Source organism: Oncorhynchus nerka, linkage group LG13, assembly GCF_034236695.1.
Source record: "Oncorhynchus nerka isolate Pitt River linkage group LG13, Oner_Uvic_2.0, whole genome shotgun sequence".
In the NCBI taxonomy this organism is placed as follows: domain Eukaryota; kingdom Metazoa; phylum Chordata; class Actinopteri; order Salmoniformes; family Salmonidae; genus Oncorhynchus; species Oncorhynchus nerka.
The window spans coordinates 10053849-10075656 of record NC_088408.1 but is presented as its reverse complement, the minus strand read 5'-3'; the positions used below and the strand labels follow the sequence as shown (position 1 = coordinate 10075656).

At 44.9% G+C, this 21808-nt stretch overlaps 1 long non-coding RNA gene across 1 annotated transcript in view; it reads left to right on the top strand.

Annotated features, from left to right (window-relative positions):
- Positions 1–3260: 3260 nt before the first annotated feature.
- Positions 3261–21808, top strand: part of LOC115118118 (uncharacterized) — a 123383-nt gene continuing 104835 nt past the window's right edge. Inside the window, exon 1 of the long non-coding RNA XR_003861786.2 lies at positions 3261–3512. This is a non-coding gene — a long non-coding RNA (uncharacterized LOC115118118). The remainder of the gene's footprint in view (positions 3513–21808) is intronic.

Sequence of the window (21808 nt, the reverse complement as noted above, 5' to 3'; positions counted from 1 at the left end):
CACGTGGCATTTCGTAAATAAAAAAATACTATCTTAGTTGTGTCTGTTTTCATAGAGATAGATAGAGGACTCATCGTGGATATAATCTGTTTTAGCATGGACTTTGCCATTGAGGGCTTCCACCATTTTGAGGTAGTCAACTGGGTGGGGATTACTATCAGTTGGGAGCAATCAGCCAATGAAGAAAAACATTGACTACTTTTATAAGGAGATAGCCTCAATGGCACAGCCCATGCTGTCAAAGACGCTCTAATGTCTAAACGGTGGCTTCAAAACCTCTCATTGGCCATTAGTAAATAGCATCAGCAATCCAGGATGTATATATATATCATTGGTAGAAAGTAGAAAACCCAGCGCTACAGTAAAATGACTTTGGCGGAAACACTGGTAGAAACAAGCCATTGATTCAAGGCATACGCTATCGCATTTACAAAACAAGTCCATCACAGTAATCTTGTTTTGTAGGTCTTATCATAACTCTGTTGTCCCTGGAAGCCAGTGCTATATTCTAATCTATGTTGACTGCAAATGAGGCTGGTGGGAGAAGCTATAGGAGGGTGGGTTTATTTTTAATGAATGGAATGGAATTAATGATAAGGAGACAAACATGTTTTATTTATCTCACCTTTATTTAACCAGGTAGGCCAGTTGAGAAGAAGTTCTCATTTACAACAGCGACCTGGCCAAGATAAAGCAAAGCAGTTCGACACATACGACAACACAGAGTTACACATGGAGTAAACAAACATACAGTCAATAATATAGTAGAAAAACAAGTCTATATACAATGTGTGCAAATGAGGTGCGATAAGGGAGGTAAAGGCAATAAATAGGCCATGGTGGCGAAGTAAATACAATATAGCAATTAAACACTAGAATGGTAGATGTGCAGTAGATGAATGTGCAAAGTAGAAATACTGGGGTGCAAAGGAGCAAGATAAATAAATAAATACAGTAGGGGATGAGGTCGTTGTTTGGGATATTTACAGATGTACAGGTGCAGTGATCTGTGAGCTGCTCTGACAGTTGGTGCTTAAAGCTAGTGAGGGAGATAAGTGTCTCCAGTTTCAGTGATTTTTATAGTTCGTTCCAGTCATTGGCAGCAGAGAACTGGAAGGAAAGGCAGCCAAAGGAGGAATTGGCTTTGGGGGTGACCAGTGAGATATACTTGCTGGAGCGCGTGCTACAGGTGGGTGCTGCTATGGTGACCAGCGAACTGAGATAAGGCGGGGCTTTACCTAGCAGGGTCTTGTAGATGACCTGGAGCCAGTGGGTTTGGTGACGAGTATGAGGCGAGGGTCAGGCAACGAGAGCATACAGGTCGCAGTGGTGGGTAGTAAATGGGGCTTTGGTGGCAAAACGGATGGCACTGTGATAGACTGCATCCAATTTGAAGAGGAGAGTTTTGGAGGCTATTTTGTAAATGACATCGCCAAAGTCGAGGATCGGTAGCATGTTCAGTTTTATGAGGGTATGTTTGGCAGCATGAGTGAAGGATGCTTTGTTGCAAAATAGCAGGCCAATTTTATATTTCATTTTGGATTCTAGATGCTTAATGTGAGTCTGGAAGGAGAGTTTACAGTCTAACCAGACACCTAGGTATTTGTAGTTGTCCACATACTCTAAGTCAAAACCGTCCAGGGTAGTGATGCTGGACGGGCGGGCAGCGATCGGTTGAAGAGCATGCATTTAGTTTTACTTGTATTTATTAAGAGCAGTTGGAGGCCACGGAAGGAGACTTGTATGGCATTGAAGCTCGTCTGGAGGGTAGTTAACACAGTGTCTAAATGTAACGGATGTGAAATGGCTAGCTAGTTAGCGGTGGTGCGCGCTAATAGCTTTTCAATCGGTGATGTCACTTGCTCTGAGACCTTGAAGACCTTGAAGCTTCGTGGGTGTCAGTTGTTGATGTGTGCAGAGGGTCCCTGGTTCAAGCCCGGGTATGGGCGAGGGGACGGACTAAAGTTATACTGTTACATTGATGCTGTTGCCCCGGATCACTGGTTGCTGAGGAAAAGGAGGAGGTCAAAAGGGGGGTGGATGTGAAATGGCTAGCTAGTTAGCGGTGGTGCGCGCGAATAGCATTTCAATCGGTGACGTCACTTGCTCTGAGACCTTGAAGTAGTAGTTCCCCTTGCTCTGCAAGGGCCATGGCTTTTGTGGAGCGATGGGTAATGATGCTTCGTGGGTGACTGTTGTTGATGTGTGCAGAGGGTCCCTGGTTCGAGCGAGGGGACGGTCTAAAGTTATACTGTTACATAAAGAAGGGCCAGAAGTATACAGAACGGTGTCGTCTGCGTAGAAGTGGATCAGAGACTCACCAGCAGCAAGAGCGACATTATTGATGTATACAGAGAAGAGAGTCGGCCCATGAATTGAACCCTGTGGCACCCCCATAGAGACTGCCAGAGGTCCGGACAACAGGCCCTCCGATTTGACACACTGAAATCTATCAGAGAAGTATTTGGTGAAACATGTGGTTTCCATGTGTTTGATACTGTTCCATTTATACCTGGGGTGGGTATAAACCCTCCCCAGGTATAAACCCTCAGCCCTTGAATTACGTTTTACATCGTAACACCCAAATATCCCTTTCCCAAACGAGGGAGTGATGATCAGAGAGACAAAGTCCACTTTGCACATGTTTGGACCCATCTACTTGCCATCGTTTTCAAAGACACCTTTCTGTCTGCATTCCAAACACGTTATTTATTTTACCCTCTCAGCCCTTTCGCTAGCCAATTTCCCTTGGTGGAATCACCGGATGCAGTTTGAACGCAATCTTAAGTGGAGGTCCAATTCACTAACGTAAACCCCTAGGCCCTCGATTAAAGTAGTAAAACAGTAAGCAATATTGACCTATTACAAGTAATTTCGGTACCATTAGCTAAATTAGGCCTACCAGTGAACAGCTGAGACGTCAAAGCACCATCAGTGCAAAGTGAAAGCAACGGGGTGATGTTGTTGTTGTTGTTGATGGCATATCATCCGTTTGTAATTCTGGCACCATAATGTTTCCAATAACTTTCTTTTGATTTGAACTGAAAAGAAACGCTAAAACTACAGAAAAACCTAAATGCATTTGATGGTATTCATGGCCCTACAGCATACATGGCCAGTGTAGCTGGCTGCTGTTGTTGCCAGAGCAACGGGACCCCATCCTTTGCCAATCAGCGTTCGTTTCCTTCCTGCTCATCGCGAGAGCTTTGTACTGTGTTTGATTGAAGAGTTGCAGTGACCTCATCCCTCCAGCAGCTGCTGCGACGAGGACCTCTTTTCCTGCAACTTTTTGTATGAACTTCGAAGTTGAACAATCGCAAAAGGAAGCACACTTGGAGTAAGCGGGAACATCGCATAACAAAAGATAATAATACTATTTTGTTGACGTTTTCGTGGTGTAAATCTGAAAAGTCGACTCGCACTTTAAAACATTTTTTTTCGTGGCCAAACATTGTGATAGCAGTTTTCCCTGGAATCTGTGTCTTACAACCGCGGAGGTGGGGAGAAGAAAGGTGAGTTTTCTGCTACGCTTTGATTCATATAAGAGTATATTGTGCATGCCACGATGCACTGTGCTGTGGTGAACAGGAGGAGATATTCAGAAAACTGACGGATGTAACGTGCTGTTTGGGCTATTCAACTAACTAAGCTAAATGTAGATCAAATTACTTTGTAAAGGTAGATAAAAACAGTTCTAGGTAGATACAATACACGTTAGCTTGTGAGGAGAGGCTGAAAATTGGAAGTGGTGAGTTTAGATACGATGAAAGGTGATGGTGCAAGGTGTACGAGCGAGAGTAATGTTAGTAAATGTTGTTTTATATGCGTTCCGTTGCTTCCTCAATGCCACAATCTCTATCGAAGACCTACTGATGCGGCTACCATTTTCACCTAGCTCTTGAAGCACAACGTTGCACATTTTGAATCGGGTAGAATAATCTGATTTTCTAGCATGGTTACCCTTGACATCTCGCTCCCTCTCCTTCTCTTCACAACAAGATGAGCACACGCTACTGCTGGCTATATTGAACCAGTTGTCCCCTTGGTTTGGGAACCATGGCATGTGGGGGCAATTTGATATTGTTTAGCTCAGGGGTCTCCAACCTTTTCTAGCATGACAGTTAAACATTTCGCGAGCTTCACATGATCTTTTCTAGCTTTCAAAGAGGGCACGTCTCTACTCCTCCCCTCTGCAGCTCTTCCCCAGGTCCTTAGTGTACAAGAGAAAGTAGTGCACTAAAATGTCAATGTACCTGCTAATGGTTAATACAGTATGTGATCCCCTCCCCCCAAATATAAAATAAAAATATTTTATATTTTTCCAAAATGTTTTTCAGTTTTATTTAGCTTCGTTTTATATATATATATATATAATTGGTTTTTCACTCAAAATTACAATTGTTAATAGAGAAAATAGGATGTTCTGAGTCTGTCAATGATTGCATCACATCAGAAGACAACATTTTTAGGTCTGGAAGAAAACTAACAAATTTAGATTTGAGTGTAATTCCACTTTAATTGAGCATCTGGCCCTTTAATTACACATCTAGTGTGCCATCTAATGTACTGGTACATGGTTCTGTACTTCTGCTGCTCATTTAATGGCAAATAACAAATAATGGATACAAATGATATACTTACTCATGATATACTTCTGCCAGGTAAGTCTACTTTGCAGTTAACATTTAATTGACAAGGTATTAGGGGAAAGGTCATTTCTATCATCCCACAAGACGGTTATCACATCAACTGCTAGTAATCGGCATTTTTAGTCTTTTCTGTGAGCCTGATCATTTGGCTCCCAAACAGCTCTTTGTTCAGTTATGCTTAGAAATGGAACTAAAACCATAAAAAAGTCACTAATTTAAAGCCTTAAACATTGCCTACTATTATCTCAGATTGTGAAATTTGAGTTCAAATACATTTTTTCCAGACCTTAAATAATAATATTTAACCTTTTTAACTAGGCAAGTCAGTTATGAACAAATTCTTATTTTACAATGACACCCTCCCTTAACCCGGCCAAACCCTCCCTTAACCCGGCCAAACCCTCCCTTAACCCGGACGACACTGGGCCAATGGTGAGGCGCCCTATGGGACTCCCGATCACGGCCGGTTGAACCAGGGTCTGTAGTGACATCTCTAGCATTGAGATGCAGTGCCTTAGACCGCTGCTCCACAGATGGCCTGCAAAAGAAATACTATTTAACTCATTGAAATAATGTGTGTGGAACAATGAGTCTCTCCTCACTATCGTTCCTGAGGAATTACCACCTTCAGAGAATGTTTTTTTTTATAAGATAATTGATGTCTGGAGCTCAATAAGCAATAATAAGAGTATACAAATCAGGAAGACAAATGAAAAATCTTGGCACAGCTGTATTTGGGGAGTTTCCTCCATTCTTCTCTACAGATCTTCTCACGCTCTGTCAGGTTTTAGGGGGAGCGTCACTGCACAGCTATTTTCAGGTCTCTCCAGAGATGTTAGATCGGATTCAATTCTGGGCTCTGGCAGGGCTACTCAAGGACATTCAGAGACTTGTCCTGAAACCACTCCTGCGCTGACTTAGTTGTGTGCTTAGGGTCGTTGTCCTGTTGGAAGGTGAACCTTTGCCTCCAGTCTGAAGGTTTTCATCAATGATCTCTCTGTACTTTGCTCCGTTCATCTTTCCCTCGATCCTGACTAGTCTCCCAGTCCCCGCTGCTAAAAAACATCCCCACAGCATGATGCTGCCACCACCACCATGCTTCACTGTAGGGATGGTGCCTGGTTTCCTCCTGATGTGACACTTCTCATTCAGGCCAATGAATTCAATCTTGGTTTCATCAGACCAGAGAATCTTGTTTCTCATGGTCTGAGAATCCTTTGTGCCTTTTGGCAAACTCCAACAGGTTGTCGTGCCTTGTACTGATGAGTGGCTTCCGTCTAGCCACTCTACCATAAAGGCCTGATTGGTGGAGTGCTGCAGAGATGGTTGTTCTTCTTGAAGGTTCTCCCATCTCCACAGAGGAACTCTGTCAATGGAGGCCAGATGCTCGCTGGCTTCCCTTGCCTTCAATGCTACGGGGTGGCAACTCTTTTGGACCCGACAGAATCAGATTGACGCTCTACGTGTCGGACATCCTGAGGGGCCACTGATTCCCTCGCTCTCCTGAGAGATACATTCAACCTCTTGTGAAGCTACTGGAGATCAAGACAAAGGAGGGTAGAGGAGCAATCATTGGATGAGTAGTTTGTGAGCTGAACAGATGCTGTTAGATTACAATATTTATACTTTTTTTCTGACCATTCTGAACAGTGTAAACAACACAAAGAAGTGTACCAGAGAGTCCGTTGTTAACGGAGATAAAAAAACATTATATGCAGCCTTTATTACAGCAGATTAAACAGTTGCATGCGATTTGTGAATTGCGGTTTATTTATTGTTTACACTAATTATTCAAAACTCCCTTTTTTTTTAAAAATTTAATTTTAAAACTAAAATGCTTGATTGCATTTCAAAGCATGAATGCTGTGTGATGGCACAAACTAATGAATGATTGATACAGTAGCCTATATATTAAAATATAAGCCTAAGTAAATGATGGTATTAAGACTAAACAGGACGTGCTCTTAGGCCTACAGCTCAATGGTGGTTATACGAGGCTGCTATACGAATCATACTAATGATAACAACTTTACTTATTATTATAATGATGATCATAATAATTGTAATAATAACAATAAGAAAGATTATAGTAGTGAGAGCTGTGTGCATATTATGTATGACAAACAGGTGCTGTTGGATTACGATATTATCTTTCTGCCTGTTTGGAACAGTGTTAACAACACTAAATAAATGATAAGTCGTGCCTGTGTATTCTAACGGGAAAAAAAACAAATTGTAAATGTTTTACCTCATAGCAAAGATTAAAAACAGACAAATCTGTGAAATTGTTTTATCTGACATTTTGTCGTTGCGTGAGTGCTCGCGGAATCAGTAGGCTATTAAACAAACACTCAAACAGGCAACAGACCCAAGATCTGCCTTACATCTGTATATACACAAATATACTATAATAATATAATTTATAATAATAATAATATAATATACAGCACCAGTCAAACGTTTGGAACACCTACTCATTCAGGGGTTTTAATTTATTTCCACTCTTTTCTACATTGTAGAATAATAGAAGAAATCAACACTATGAAATCATCTATTAACCAAAAAAAGTGTTAAACAAATAAAAATGTTTTATATATGAGATTCTTCGGGGTGGCCGCCCTTTGCCTTGATGACAGCTTTGCATACTCTTGGCATACTCTCAACCAGCTTCATTAAGAATGCTTTTCCAAAAGTCTTGGAGTTCCTACATATGCTGCGTACTTGTTAGCTGCTTTTCCTTCACTCTGTAGTTTAACTCATCCCTCAATTGTGTTGAGTTCGGGTGATTATGAAGGCTCGGTTATCTGACGGTGCACCATCACTCTCCTTCTTTGTCAAATATCCCTTACACAGGCCGGAGGTGTGTTGGGTCATTGTCCTGTTGAAAAACAAATGATAGTCCCACTAAGCGCAAACCAGATGGGATGGTGTATCGCTGCAGAATGTTGTGGTAGCCTTGCTGGCTAAGTGTTCCTTGAATTCCTAATAAATCACTGACAGTGTCACCAGTAAAGCACCCCCACATCATCACACCTCCTCCTCCATGCTTCACGGTGGGAAATACACATGCAGAGATCATCTGTTCACCTACTCTGCGTCTCACAAAGACACGGCGGTTGGACCCCAAAATCTCCAATTTGGACTCATCAGACCAAAGGACAGATTTCCACCGGTCTAATGTCCATTCCTCGTGTTTCTTGACCCAAGCAAGTCTCTTTTTATTGGTGCCCTTCAGTAGTGGTTTCTTTGCAGCAATTCGACCATGAAGTCCCGATTCACTCAGTCTCCTCTGAACAGTTGTGTTTGTTACTTGAACTCTGTGAAGCATTTATTTGGTCTGCAATGTTTGAGGCTGGTAACTCTAATGAACTTATCCTCTGCAGCAGAGGTATCTCTAGGTCTTTCCCTCCCGTGGCGGTCCTCATGAGAGCCAGTTTCATCATGGGTCTTGATGGTTTTTGCGACGGCACTTGATGAACTTTCAAAGTTCTTGACATTTTCCGGATTGACTGACCTTTGTCTTTAGTTGAGCTGTTGTTGCCATGTTATGGACTTGGTATTTTACCAGGTAGCCCTATCTTCTGTATACCCCGCTACCTTGTCACAACACAACTGATTGGCTCAAACGTATTAAGAAGGAACGAAATTCCACAAATGAACTTTTAACAAGGCACACCTGTTAATTGAAATGCATTCCAGGTGACTAACTCATGAAGCTGGTTGAGAGAATGCCAAGAGTGTCCAAAGCTGTCATCAAGGCAAAGGGTGGCTACTTTGAAGGATCTTGTATATTAAATATATTTTGATTTGTTTAACACTTTGTTTTGGTTATGAAGAGTTCTGACTTCTAAACTTGAAACATTGTTTATCGTCAGTTATCCTATGGAAAGGACAAGGGCCACAGTCTGGTTTCTACACCAGAAGTTAGTGTTTATCTGTAGGAAGAATGTATATGGTGGATTTAATTAAGGTTGGATATGAACCAGGGGTTTGGAATGTTACTGATTAAGGGAAAGGCCATCACATGGCTGCGGTCACTGATGAGGGTGGAGAGCTGTGGTTTAGTGAGGAATGGGGGTTGAGATCAGGTCACTGATGAGGGTGGAGAGATGTGGGGAATGGGAGCTCAGGTCAGGTCACTGATGAGGGTGGAGAGATGTGGGGAATGGGAGCTCAGGTCAGGTCACTAATGAGGGTGGAGAGATGTGGGGAATGGGGGCTCAGGTCAGGTCACTGATGAGGGTGGAGAGATGTGGGGAATGGGGGCTCAGGTCAGGTCACTGATGACGGTGGAGAGATGTGGGGAATGGGGGCTCAGGTCAGGTCACTGATGAGGGAGGAGAGATGTGGGGAATGGGGGCTCAGGTCAGGTCACTGATGAGGGTGGAGAGATGTGGGGAATGGGGGCTCAGGTCAGGTCACTGATGAGGGTGGAGAGATGTGGGGAATGGGGGCTCAGGTCAGGTCACTGATGAGGGAGGAATGAGATGTCACTGGGGAATGGGGGCTCAGGTCAGGTCACTGATGAGGGTGGGAATGGGGGGGGCTCAGGTCAGGTCACTGATGAGGGTGGAGAGATGTGGGGAATGGGGGCTCAGGTCAGGTCACTGATGAGGGTGGAGAGATGTGGTTTAGTAAGGAATGGGAGTTGAGGTCAGGGCACTGATAAGGGTGGAGAGATGTGAGGAATGGAGGTTGAGGTCAGGTCACTGAGGGTGGAGAGATATGGGGGTTAAGGTCAGGTCACTGAGTTTGGAGAGATGTGGTTTAGTAAGGAATGGGGGCCCAGGTCAGGTCACATTAAGGGAGAAGGAACAGCTTATGACCCACATCACTTAACTTCCTGCCTAGCAATAAAGATGTCATGTTTAGAGGGAAGGAGGAGGTCCCCTGTATTGGAGTACATGGACATGGTGGGAACCTGTCTTTGTCTGTTCAGCTGTCTGACCTGTTGGTTTGAGCTCTTATAGTTGTCTGTCCCTGTTTACTATGTTATTTAGAACCTAACAGTTACTACATGATTCCATATGTGTTATTTCATAGTTTTGATGTCTTCACTATTATTCTACAATGTAGAAAATAGTACAAATTGAAAAAAACCTTGAATGAGTAGGTGTGTTATAACTTTTGTCTGGTACTATATATGGATGATTTATAAAGCCAGGGACATCTAACAGTTAGGTTATTGATTGTAGACCTAATTAAGTTGGTTTGCTCTCTCCTCAATTTTCTTCGACAATTAGGCTAAGACCTATTTGCACAGGACTAGTATTACTAGAGAACGTTGGTTATGTAAATATGACCCCAGAATGTCAGTTTATTCCAGAGGACGATTCGGACTGGATTCGTTTTTCTCCAGACTGCCCCCTGTAATTCTATATATAGATCTTTTCTCCAATAAATTGATTGTTATGACGGAAGCCTGGAGGTTGTTTTTCTTCTCGGTGTGAAGATAGTCCAGACGATAACAAGGTGACACCGATAACTCCAGCCTGAGTCCCAAGTTTCCACAGCATCTTTGGTATAGTGTCGCCATGATATTTGAATTGAGGAAGTATGTTCAGAATCATTAGGATATTTCAGCAATCAACAGACGTCCTTAATGCCCCGCCCCCAGCCTTCAGATGTGAGCATAGCCTTAAACTTGCAATTCAGATGTGAGCATAGCCTTAAACTTGCACTTCAGATGTGAGCATAGCCTTAAACTTGCACTTCAGATGTGAGCATAGCCTTAAACTTGCACTTCAGATGTGAGCATAGCCTTAAACTTGCACTTCAGATGTGAGCATAGCCTTAAACTTGCACTTCAGATGTGAGCATAGCCTTAAACTTGCACTTCAGATGTGAGCATAGCCTTAAACTTGCACTTCAGATGTGAGCATAGCCTTAAACTTGCACTTCAGATGTGAGCATAGCCTTAAACTTGCACTTCAGATGTGAGCATAGCCTTAAACTTGCACTTCAGATGTGAGCATAGCCTTAAACTTGCACTTCAGATGTGAGCATAGCCTTAAACTTGCACTTCAGATGTGAGCATAGTCTTAAACTTGCACTTCAGATGTGAGCATAGCCTTAAACTTGCACTTCAGATGCTCTTATCATTTTCAAACGTTTAGGTCAGTTGTATGCTGATTTTGGATTTTATTAAACAACAAGCGTTACGTTAACTAGGCACAATATTATAATTTTTTTTAAACCGACGCATTTGGCAAGATTCAATTCATACACACAAAAACACATGAACAAAATCATTCACCTTGAATGTTGGTACATGTAGGTCCTTCATATATAGGCTATGCACAGCGGTAAATTCACTTTATCCAAACCGTTATTGTTTTCTTGCTCAAACCGCCTGTCAAACTCAGACATTTCTCTCAACACAGGGATGTCGATATGCGCGGGTCTAATATTATCAGAGGACGTTGGAGTTCGCCAGAAAACAATCGGTTATTCTGTCTGGATTTGTTTCTCTCCAGCCAGGTACAAATGAGTGACACGGCTGATTCCGACAGGACTAAAATGACAGATGTGATGTTTTGTGCTTGTGCACATAATTACATTCCCCCAACCACCCCCAGTAAAACGAATCCCATCCCAATAGGGTTTAAAGCATTGTTTTCAATCCCAAAATACTGGTTAATTTAGCTATTATGCACATAGAAACATAGAGAAAGATGCCAATTCTATGGGACACTGAAGATAATTTTTCAGAACCGCAGCCACATCCAACGCACATTTAGTTATAAAACAATATTATATTTATTAGTATTTCACCATAATTGTTTACATGATATAACAATATATTATGACACTATCACATATCTTCAAGTGTTGGACTATGCAATCCCTGTGGCCTCCGCAATGGATTAGTCAACTGAAATGAGATTTAGGACTGCTCGACTAAAGAAACCTCGGTCGACCAACAGGCCATCGACCAAACAATCGGCCAGTCGACTAAAGAAACCTCGGTCGACCAACAGCCCATCAACTAAACAATCGGCCAGTCGACTAAGATAAGAGCGTCTGCTAAATGACTTAAATGTAATGTAATGTAAAGAAACCTTGGTCGACCAACAGCCTACCGACCAAACAATCGGCCAGTCGACTAAAGAAACCTCGGTCGACCAGCAGCCTACCGACCAAACAATCGGCCAGTCGACTAAATGGGGTCAGCCCTATTCGGGTTTACTGAGAATGGTGCGACAAACAAACAACAATAAATGAATCGTCAGCGTGCGGTCCTGTGGTCGAAACAGCTTGCTGATGAGAGTTTGAAGGAGAACGACAAGAATCGTGCTAACAGGCAGGTCCACAAATAACAGCAACACACAACTCGTCTGTCCTTGTCAGGGATGGGTTATTGCAGCAGATGCCCACACCGGGTTCCACTCCTATCAGCTAAACACAAGAAGAAGAGGCTCCAGTGGGCAACGCCATCACAAACACTGGACAACTGAGGAATGGGGAAAAAAACATTGCCTGGTCTGATGAATCCCAGTTCCCGTAGCGTCATGCAGATGGCAGTCAGGATTTGGGGTAAGCAGCATCAGACCATGGCCCCATCCTGCCTGGTGTCAACGGTACGGGCTGGTGGCGGTGGTGTGGGGAATGATTTCCTGGCACACGTTAGGTCCCTTGATACCAATTGAGCAACGTTTCCATGCACCAAATTCGGGCTGTTCTGGAGGCTATTGGGGGGGTGAATAGGATGAATGTACCTAATAAACTGGCCACTGAGTCTGTGTTCCAACTACGAGCTGCACTTTTTGGAATAATTGCGTCCCGTCTGTTTTCCACTTCGGATACTTTGCAAACTACTAGTGTCATTTTAATGTGTCAGCCTTTAACCCTCTTAAACACAGACCGGTTCCACACTGAAAATATGCAAAACATTAGTTTGATAAAGACACAAAAAAAAACGTGTTTTCATCAGAATCATTAAGCATATTCCTCACCAAACAGATGTTGTGGCTGTGATTCGTCACCAAGCAGTGTTCATTGTAGAAATGTTCATCCATTTTGGAAAATTCCAAACTGTAAAAAATAACCATAAAATATCTGTCTTGACTGTGATAACGGCTCGGGGAAATGAGAGCATCTTGTCTGCTAAGATAACAAAACAAGGCTATACCATGCTTCTACAAGCAAGTTCCTCTGCTGTGGTTACTGCCTTTTGATCATTCTGTTCCATCATATAACCAGTTGATAGTACAGATTGTGTTCCATGATATAACCAGTTGATGGTACAGATTGTGTTCCATCATATAACCAGTTCATAGTACAGATTGTGTTCCATCATATAACCAGTTGATTGTACAGATTGTGTTCCATCATATTACCAGTTGATTGTACAGATTGTGTTCCATGATATAATATAACCAGTTGATAGTACAGATTGTGTTCCATGATATAACCAGTTGATGGTACAGATTGTGTTCCATCATATAACCAGTTCATAGTACAGATTGTGTTCCATCATATAACCAGTTGATTGTACAGATTGTGTTCCATCATATAACCAGTTGATTGTACAGATTGTGTTCCATCATATTACCAGTTGATTGTACAGATTGTGTTCCATGATATAATATAACCAGTTGATAGTACAGATTGTGTTCCATGATATCATATAGCCAGTTGATAGTTCAGATTGTGTTCCATCATATAACCAGTTGATAGTACAGATTTTGTTCCATCATATTACCAGTTGATAGTTCAGATTGTGTTCCATGATATAATATAACCAGTTGATAGTACAGATTGTGTTCCATCATATAACCAGTTGATATTACAGATTGTGTTCCACGATATAATATAACCAGTTGATAATACAGATTGTGTTCCATGATATAACCAGTTGATAGTACTGATAGTACAGATTGTGTTCCATCATATAACCAGTTGATGGTACAGATTGTGTTCCATGATATAATATAACCAGTTGATATTACAGATTGTGTTCCATGATATAATATAACCAGTTGATAGTACAGATTGTGTTCCATGATATAACCAGTTGAAAGTACGGATTGTGTTCCATCATATAACCAGTTGATATTACAGATTGTGTTCCATCATATAACCAGTTGATAGTACAGATTGTGTTCCATGATATAATATAACCAGTTGATAGTACAGATTGTGTTCCATGATATAACCAGTTGATATTACAGATTGTGTTCCATGATATAATATAACCAGTTGATAGTACAGATTGTGTTCCATCATATAACCAGTTGATAGTACAGATTGTGTTCCATGATATAACCAGTTGATAGTACAGATTGTGTTCCATGATATAACCAGTTGATAGTATAGATTGTGTTCCATTATATAATATAACCAGTTGATAGTACAGATTGTGTTCCATCATATAACCAGTTGATAGTTCAGATTGTGTTCCATCATATAACCAGTTGATAGTACAGATTGTGTTCCATCATATAACCAGTTGATAGTACAGATTGTGTTCCATCATATAACCAGTTGATAGTATAGATTGTGTTCCATTATATAATATAACCAGTTGATAGTACAGATTGTGTTCCATCATATAACCAGTTGATAGTTCAGATTGTGTTCCATCATATAACCAGTTGATAGTTCAGATTGTGTTCCATGATATAATATAACCAGTTGATATTACGGTTTCAATAAATTAGTCTTTAAATGTCACTTGCTTTTTTTAATTGACTGAATATTAAGGCTGTCCCTGACAAACTAAAATATATATTGGTCGACCGAGAGTCGTCTGTTCTTTCGACCAATCGTTTAGACACACCCTTTAAAAAAAAAATATATATATATATGTAGGCTACTTTGCCTGATGCTTTAAGCACTGCAATTTAAAAATCTTAGACACACAGATTACTAAAGAAGGAGATCAGTAGGCTGTCTGCCCGGAGAGTAGGCTGTCTGCCCGGAGAGTAGGCTGTCTGCCCGGAGAGTAGGCTGTCTGCCGGGAGAGTAGGCTGTTTACGCAGGGATAAGAAGTAATCAGGTAGGTCTTTTAAAAAAAAAAAAAGACATTTCCACTGGATTGGAGCAGGACATTTGTCCCTTCATGCTGAGTGGTCATCCAAAGGGAGAGAGCTGGAAATATGATTTCAATGGGCCACGTTGAGGAACTATCGTCATTCTCAATGGATGTGAAAACACTTTGTTTACTTACTTTTTTGAGGCGAAGAAAAAAATGGACTTTGAGAAGCTCCACAGTGATGGTGAGTTAAGACGATCAGAAATAGTATCAGAACCCCAAATAGGCACATGTGTAAGGCTACATTTCTATGTGTAAGTTTATTTTTGTTCTATTTCAGGCCTTTTCTTTTTCTGTAGAAGAGTTTTTTTATTTATTTTTATATTTTTTTTTTAAATCATGCGATTACTCAGTCAAATGCCCATCCCTAATTCAGCCACTTCTAGAAAAAGCCTAAATTCCCATTCCACTCATATTTCCCTGTAATGCAGAGTGAGGCAGGAAAAATCAGATCGGAGATTGAATTCCCAAAAGGACTGAGTAACTTGTCACTCTGACAACTCCAAGCGGGGCTCATTCTTATATAAAGTTGTAAGTAGGACGGCCAAGCAGGGGTTTTGGCAGTGCCTTCACTCACTGAGAGCACTATCTGGCTGGTCCTTACAGAGTCAGGGAAAAGAGGTCATTTAAACCCTCCTTCTCTCCAATCCCCATTTCAAGTTTGATTCTGCCCAGCTTGCCTGCAAAGCCCTGAGAGGATCTGAAACTAAAGTATACACAGCTCTTTATCCTTTCAGACTCCCTCACTTTTCTACCCCTTCTCTTTTTACCATCTCGTTTTTCCAGTTCCTCCCACTCCTCTTTCTCCTCTTATGTTCTCCTCACCCTCTCACTCACTCCTAACCCTGTCCCCCACTCCCTCCTCTATGTTCTCCTCACCCTCTCACTCACTTCTAACCCCTTCCCTCACTCCCTCCTCTCTGTTCTCCTCACCCTCTCACTCACTCCTAACCCCTTCCCTCTATGTTCTCCTCACCCTCTCACTCATTCCTAACCCCTTCCCTCCTCTCTGTTCTCCTCACCCTCTCACTCATTCCTAACCCCTTCCCTCACTCCCTCCTCTCTGTTCTCCTCACCCTCTCACCCTCTCACTCATTCCTAACCCCTTCCTTCCCTCACTCCCTCCTCTCTGTTCTCCTCACCCTCTCACTCATTCCTAACCCCTTCCCTCACTCCCTCCTCTCTGTTCTCCTCACCCTCTCACTCATTCCTAACCCCTTCCTTCCCTCACTCCCTCCTCTCTGTTCTCCTCACCCTCTCACCCTCTCACTCATTCCCAACCCCCTCCCTCACTCCCTCCTCTCTTTGCTCCGGGGTTGGAAGCTAAGCCAGTGCTGCTGTTGTGCTTCTGCCCGGTTACATCTGTTGGGTTCTTATTTTTCAGAGTAAATAACACACGGACACTAGAGAAGCTTTAACCAAGTTTAATTCTTCCCAAAGGTTCTGTACAGCTGTAATCAGACAGGAAAACATTTCTCACATCAGTTATATACATCCTACTTAAAACACTCCTCCTCCTCCAATCCTTGCAGTTTATGGCTCCACAGGAAGCTAACATCGAGGGTAACAGGATACCAAACCTTTATTACTGCCTTAAGAGAATCTGTCCTCACCTCCTGACCTCAACATCTCCTTCATCTAATCCACAGATGTCCATCTGTCTCTCTTCAGAGAACCATTAACTTCTGACATAAACCAAGTCTCTTTAATTTCCTATCTCAATGATTCAAGTTTAGCGCAATTCCAACACATCCATATGTCCTATCTAACCTATCTCCTGTTCTGTCAGGGTACTGGGGTTATCTAACCTAGCTCCTGTCCTGACAGGGTACTGGGGTTATCTAGCTCCTGTCCTGACAGGGTACTGGGGTTATCTAGCTCCTGTCCTGACAGGGTACTGGGGTTATCTAACCTAGCTCCTGTCCTGTCAGGGTACTGGGGTTATCTAGCTCCTGTCTTGACAGGGTACTGGGGTTATCTAGCTCCTGTCTTGACAGGGTACTGGGGTTATCTAGCTCCTGTCCTGACAGGGTACTGGGGTTATCTAACCTAGCTCCTGTCCTGTCAGGGTACTGGGGTTATCTAGCTCCTGTCTTGACAGGGTACTGGGGTTATCTAGCTCCTGTCTTGACAGGGTACTGGGGTTATCTAACCTAGCTCCTGTCCTGACAGGGTACTGGGGTTATCTAACCTAGCTCCTGTCCTGACAGGGTACTGGGGTTATCTAGCCTAGCTCCTGTCCTGACAGGGTACTGGGGTTATCTAGCTCCTGTCCTGACAGGGTACTGGGGTTATCTAACCTAGCTCCTGTCCTGTCAGGGTACTGGGGTTATCTAACCTAGCTCCTGTCCTGTCAGGGTACTGGGGTTATCTAACCTAGCTCCTGTCCTGTCAGGGTACTGGGGTTATCTAGCTCCTGTCCTGACAGGGTACTGGGGTTATCTAGCTCCTGTCCTGACAGGGTACTGGGGTTATCTAACCTAGCTCCTGTCCTGTCAGGGTACTGGGGTTATCTAACCTAGCTCCTGTCCTGTCAGGGTACTGGGGTTATCTAACCTAGCTCCTGTCCTGTCAGGGTACTGGGGTTATCTAGCTCCTGTCCTGACAGGGTACTGGGGTTATCTAGCTCCTGTCCTGACAGGGTACTGGGGTTATCTAGCTCCTGTCCTGACAGGGTACTGGGGTTATCTAGCTCCTGTCCTGTCAGGGTACTGGGGTTATCTAGCTCCTGTCCTGTCAGGGTACTGGGGTTATCTAGCTCCTGTCCTGACAGGGTACTGGGGTTATCTAACCTAGCTCCTGTCCTGTCAGGGTACTGGGGTTATCTAGCTCCTGTCTTGACAGGGTACTGGGGTTATCTAGCTCCTGTCCTGACAGGGTACTGGGGTTATCTAGCTCCTGTCCTGACAGGGTACTGGGGTTACCTAGCTCCTGTCCTGACAGGGTACTGGGGTTATCTAACCTAGCTCCTGTCCTGACAGGGTACTGGGGTTATCTAACCTAGCTCCTGTCCTGTCAGGGTACTGGGGTTATCTAACCTAGCTCCTGTCCTGTCAGGGTACTGGGGTTATCTAACCTAGCTCCTGTCCTGTCAGGGTACTGGGGTTATCTAGCTCCTGTCCTGACAGGGTACTGGGGTTATCTAGCCTAGCTCCTGTCCTGACAGGGTACTGGGGTTATCTAGCCTAGCTCCTGTCCTGACAGGGTACTGGGGTTATCTAGCTCCTGTCCTGACAGGGTACTGGGGTTATCTAGCTCCTGTCCTGACAGGGTACTGGGGTTATCTAGCTCCTGTCCTGACAGGGTACTGGGGTTATCTAACCTAGCTCCTGTCCTGTCAGGGTACTGGGGTTATCTAACCTAGCTCCTGTCCTGTCAGGGTACTGGGGTTATCTAACCTAGCTCCTGTCCTGACAGGGTACTGGGGTTATCTAGCTCCTGTCCTGACAGGGTACTGGGGTTATCTAGCTCCTGTCCTGACAGGGTACTGGGGTTATCTAGCTCCTGTCCTGACGGGGTACTGGGGTTATCTAGCTCCTGTCCTGTCAGGGTACTGGGGTTATCTAGCTCCTGTCCTGACAGGGTACTGGGGTAATCTAACCTAGCTCCTGTCCTGACAGGGTACTGGGGTTATCTAACCTATCTCCTGTCCTGACAGGGTACTGGGGTTATCTAACCTAGCTCCTGTCCTGACAGGGTACTGGGGTTATCTAGCCTAGCTCCTGTCCTGACAGGGTACTGGGGTTATCTAGCTCCTGTCCTGACAGGGTACTGGGGTTATCTAGCTCCTGTCCTGACAGGGTACTGGGGTTATCTAACCTAGCTCCTGTCCTGTCAGGGTACTGGGGTTATCTAACCTAGCTCCTGTCCTGTCAGGGTACTGGGGTTATCTAACCTAGCTCCTGTCCTGTCAGGGTACTGGGGTTATCTAGCTCCTGTCCTGACAGGGTACTGGGGTAATCTAACCTAGCTCCTGTCTTGACAGGGTACTGGGGTTATCTAGCTCCTGTCCTGACAGGGTACTGGGGTTATCTAGCCTAGCTCCTGTCCTGACAGGGTACTGGGGTTATCTAACCTAGCTCCTGTCCTGACAGGGTACTGGGGTTATCTAACCTAGCTCCTGTCCTGACAGAGTACTGGGGTTATCTAACCTAGCTCCTGTCCTGACAGGGTACTGGGGTTATCTAACCTAGCTCCTGTCCTGACAGGGTACTGGGGTTATCTAACCTAGCTCCTGTCCTGACAGGGTACTGGGGTTATCTAACCTAGCTCCTGTCCTGACAGGGTACTGGGGTTATCTAACCTAGCTCCTGTCCTGACAGGGTACTGGGGTTATCTAGCCTAGCTCCTGTCCTGACAGGGTACTGTGGTTATCTAACCTAGCTCCTGTCCTGACAGGGTACTGGGGTTATCTAACCTAGCTCCTGTCCTGACAGGGTACTGGGGTTATCTAACCTAGCTCCTGTCCTGACAGGGTACTGGGGTTATCTAACCTAGCTCCTGTCCTGACAGGGTACTGGGGTTATCTAACCTAGCTCCTGTCCTGACAGGGTACTGGGGTTATCTAACCTAGCTCCTGTCCTGACGGGGTACTGGGGTTATCTAACCTAGCTCCTGTCCTGACGGGGTACTGGGGTTATCTAACCTAGCTCCTGTCCTGACGGGGTACTGGGGTTATCTAGCCTAGCTCCTGTCCTGACGGGGTACTGGGGTTATCTAGCCTAGCTCCTGTCCTGACGGGGTACTGGGGTTATCTAGCCTAGCTCCTGTCCTGATGGGGTACTGGGGTTATCTAGCTCCTGTCCTGACGGGGTACTGGGGTTATCTAGCTCCTGTCCTGACGGGGTACTGGGGTTATCTAGCTCCTGTCCTGACGGGGTACTGGGGTTATCTAGCTCCTGTCCTGACGGGGTACTGGGGTTATCTAGCTCCTGTCCTGACGGGGTACTGGGGTTATCTAGCTCCTGTCCTGACGGGGTACTGGGGTTATCTAGCTCCTGTCCTGACGGGGTACTGGGGTTATCTAGCTCCTGTCCTGACGGGGTACTGGGGTTATCTAGCTCCTGTCCTGACGGGGTACTGGGGTTATCTAGCTCCTGTCCTGACGGGGTACTGGGGTAATCTAACCTAGCTCCTGTCCTGACGGGGTACTGGGGTAATCTAACCTAGCTCCTGTCCTGACGGGGTACTGGGGTTATCTAACCTAGCTCCTGTCCTGACAGGGTACTGGGGTTATCCAGCTCCTGTCCTGACAGGGTACTGGGGTTATCTAACCTAGCTCCTGTCCTGACAGGGTACTGGGGTTATCTAACCTAGCTCCTGTCCTGACAGGGTACTGGGGTTATCTAGCCTAGCTCCTGTCCTGACAGGGTACTGGGGTTATCTAGCTCATGTCCTGACAGGGTACTGGGGTTATCTAGCTCCTGTCCTGACAGGGTACTGGGGTTATCTAACCTAGCTCCTGTCCTGTCAGGGTACTGGGGTTATCTAACCTAGCTCCTGTCCTGTCAGGGTACTGGGGTAATCTAACCTAGCTCCTGTCTTGACAGGGTACTGGGGTTATCTAGCTCCTGTCCTGACAGGGTACTGGGGTTATCTAGCCTAGCTCCTGTCCTGACAGGGTACTGGGGTTATCTAACCTAGCTCCTGTCCTGACAGGGTACTGGGGTTATCTAACCTAGCTCCTGTCCTGACAGAGTACTGGGGTTATCTAACCTAGCTCCTGTCCTGACAGGGTACTGGGGTTATCTAACCTAGCTCCTGTCCTGACAGGGTACTGGGGTTATCTAACCTAGCTCCTGTCCTGACAGGGTACTGGGGTTATCTAGCCTAGCTCCTGTCCTGACGGGGTACTGGGGTTATCTAGCCTAGCTCCTGTCCTGACGGGGTACTGGGGTTATCTAGCCTAGCTCCTGTCCTGATGGGGTACTGGGGTTATCTAGCTCCTGTCCTGACGGGGTACTGGGGTTATCTAGCTCCTGTCCTGACGGGGTACTGGGGTTATCTAGCTCCTGTCCTGACGGGGTACTGGGGTTATCTAGCTCCTGTCCTGACGGGGTACTGGGGTTATCTAGCTCCTGTCCTGACGGGGTACTGGGGTTATCTAGCTCCTGTCCTGACGGGGTACTGGGGTTATCTAGCTCCTGTCCTGACGGGGTACTGGGGTTATCTAGCTCCTGTCCTGACGGGGTACTGGGGTTATCTAACCTAGCTCCTGTCCTGACAGGGTACTGGGGTTATCTAACCTAGCTCCTGTCCTGACAGAGTACTGGGGTTATCTAACCTAGCTCCTGTCCTGACAGGGTACTGGGGTTATCTAACCTAGCTCCTGTCCTGACAGGGTACTGGGGTTATCTAACCTAGCTCCTGTCCTGACAGGGTACTGGGGTTATCTAGCCTAGCTCCTGTCCTGACAGGGTACTGGGGTTATCTAGCTCATGTCCTGACAGGGTACTGGGGTTATCTAGCTCCTGTCCTGACAGGGTACTGGGGTTATCTAACCTAGCTCCTGTCCTGTCAGGGTACTGGGGTTATCTAACCTAGCTCCTGTCCTGTCAGGGTACTGGGGTTATCTAACCTAGCTCCTGTCCTGTCAGGGTACTGGGGTTATCTAGCTCCTGTCCTGTCAGGGTACTGGGGTTATCTAGCTCCTGTCCTGACAGGGTACTGGGGTAATCTAACCTAGCTCCTGTCCTGACAGGGTACTGGTGTTATCTAACCTAGCTCCTGTCTTGACAGGGTACTGGGGTTATCTAGCTCCTGTCCTGACAGGGTACTGGGGTTATCTAGCCTAGCTCCTGTCCTGACAGGGTACTGGGGTTATCTAACCTAGCTCCTGTCCTGACAGGGTACTGGGGTTATCTAACCTAGCTCCTGTCCTGACAGGGTACTGGGGTTATCTAACCTAGCTCCTGTCCTGACAGAGTACTGGGGTTATCTAACCTAGCTCCTGTCCTGACAGGGTACTGGGGTTATCTAACCTAGCTCCTGTCCTGACAGGGTACTGGGGTTATCTAACCTAGCTCCTGTCCTGACAGGGTACTGGGGTTATCTAACCTAGCTCCTGTCCTGACAGGGTACTGGGGTTATCTAGCCTAGCTCCTGTCCTGACAGGGTACTGGGG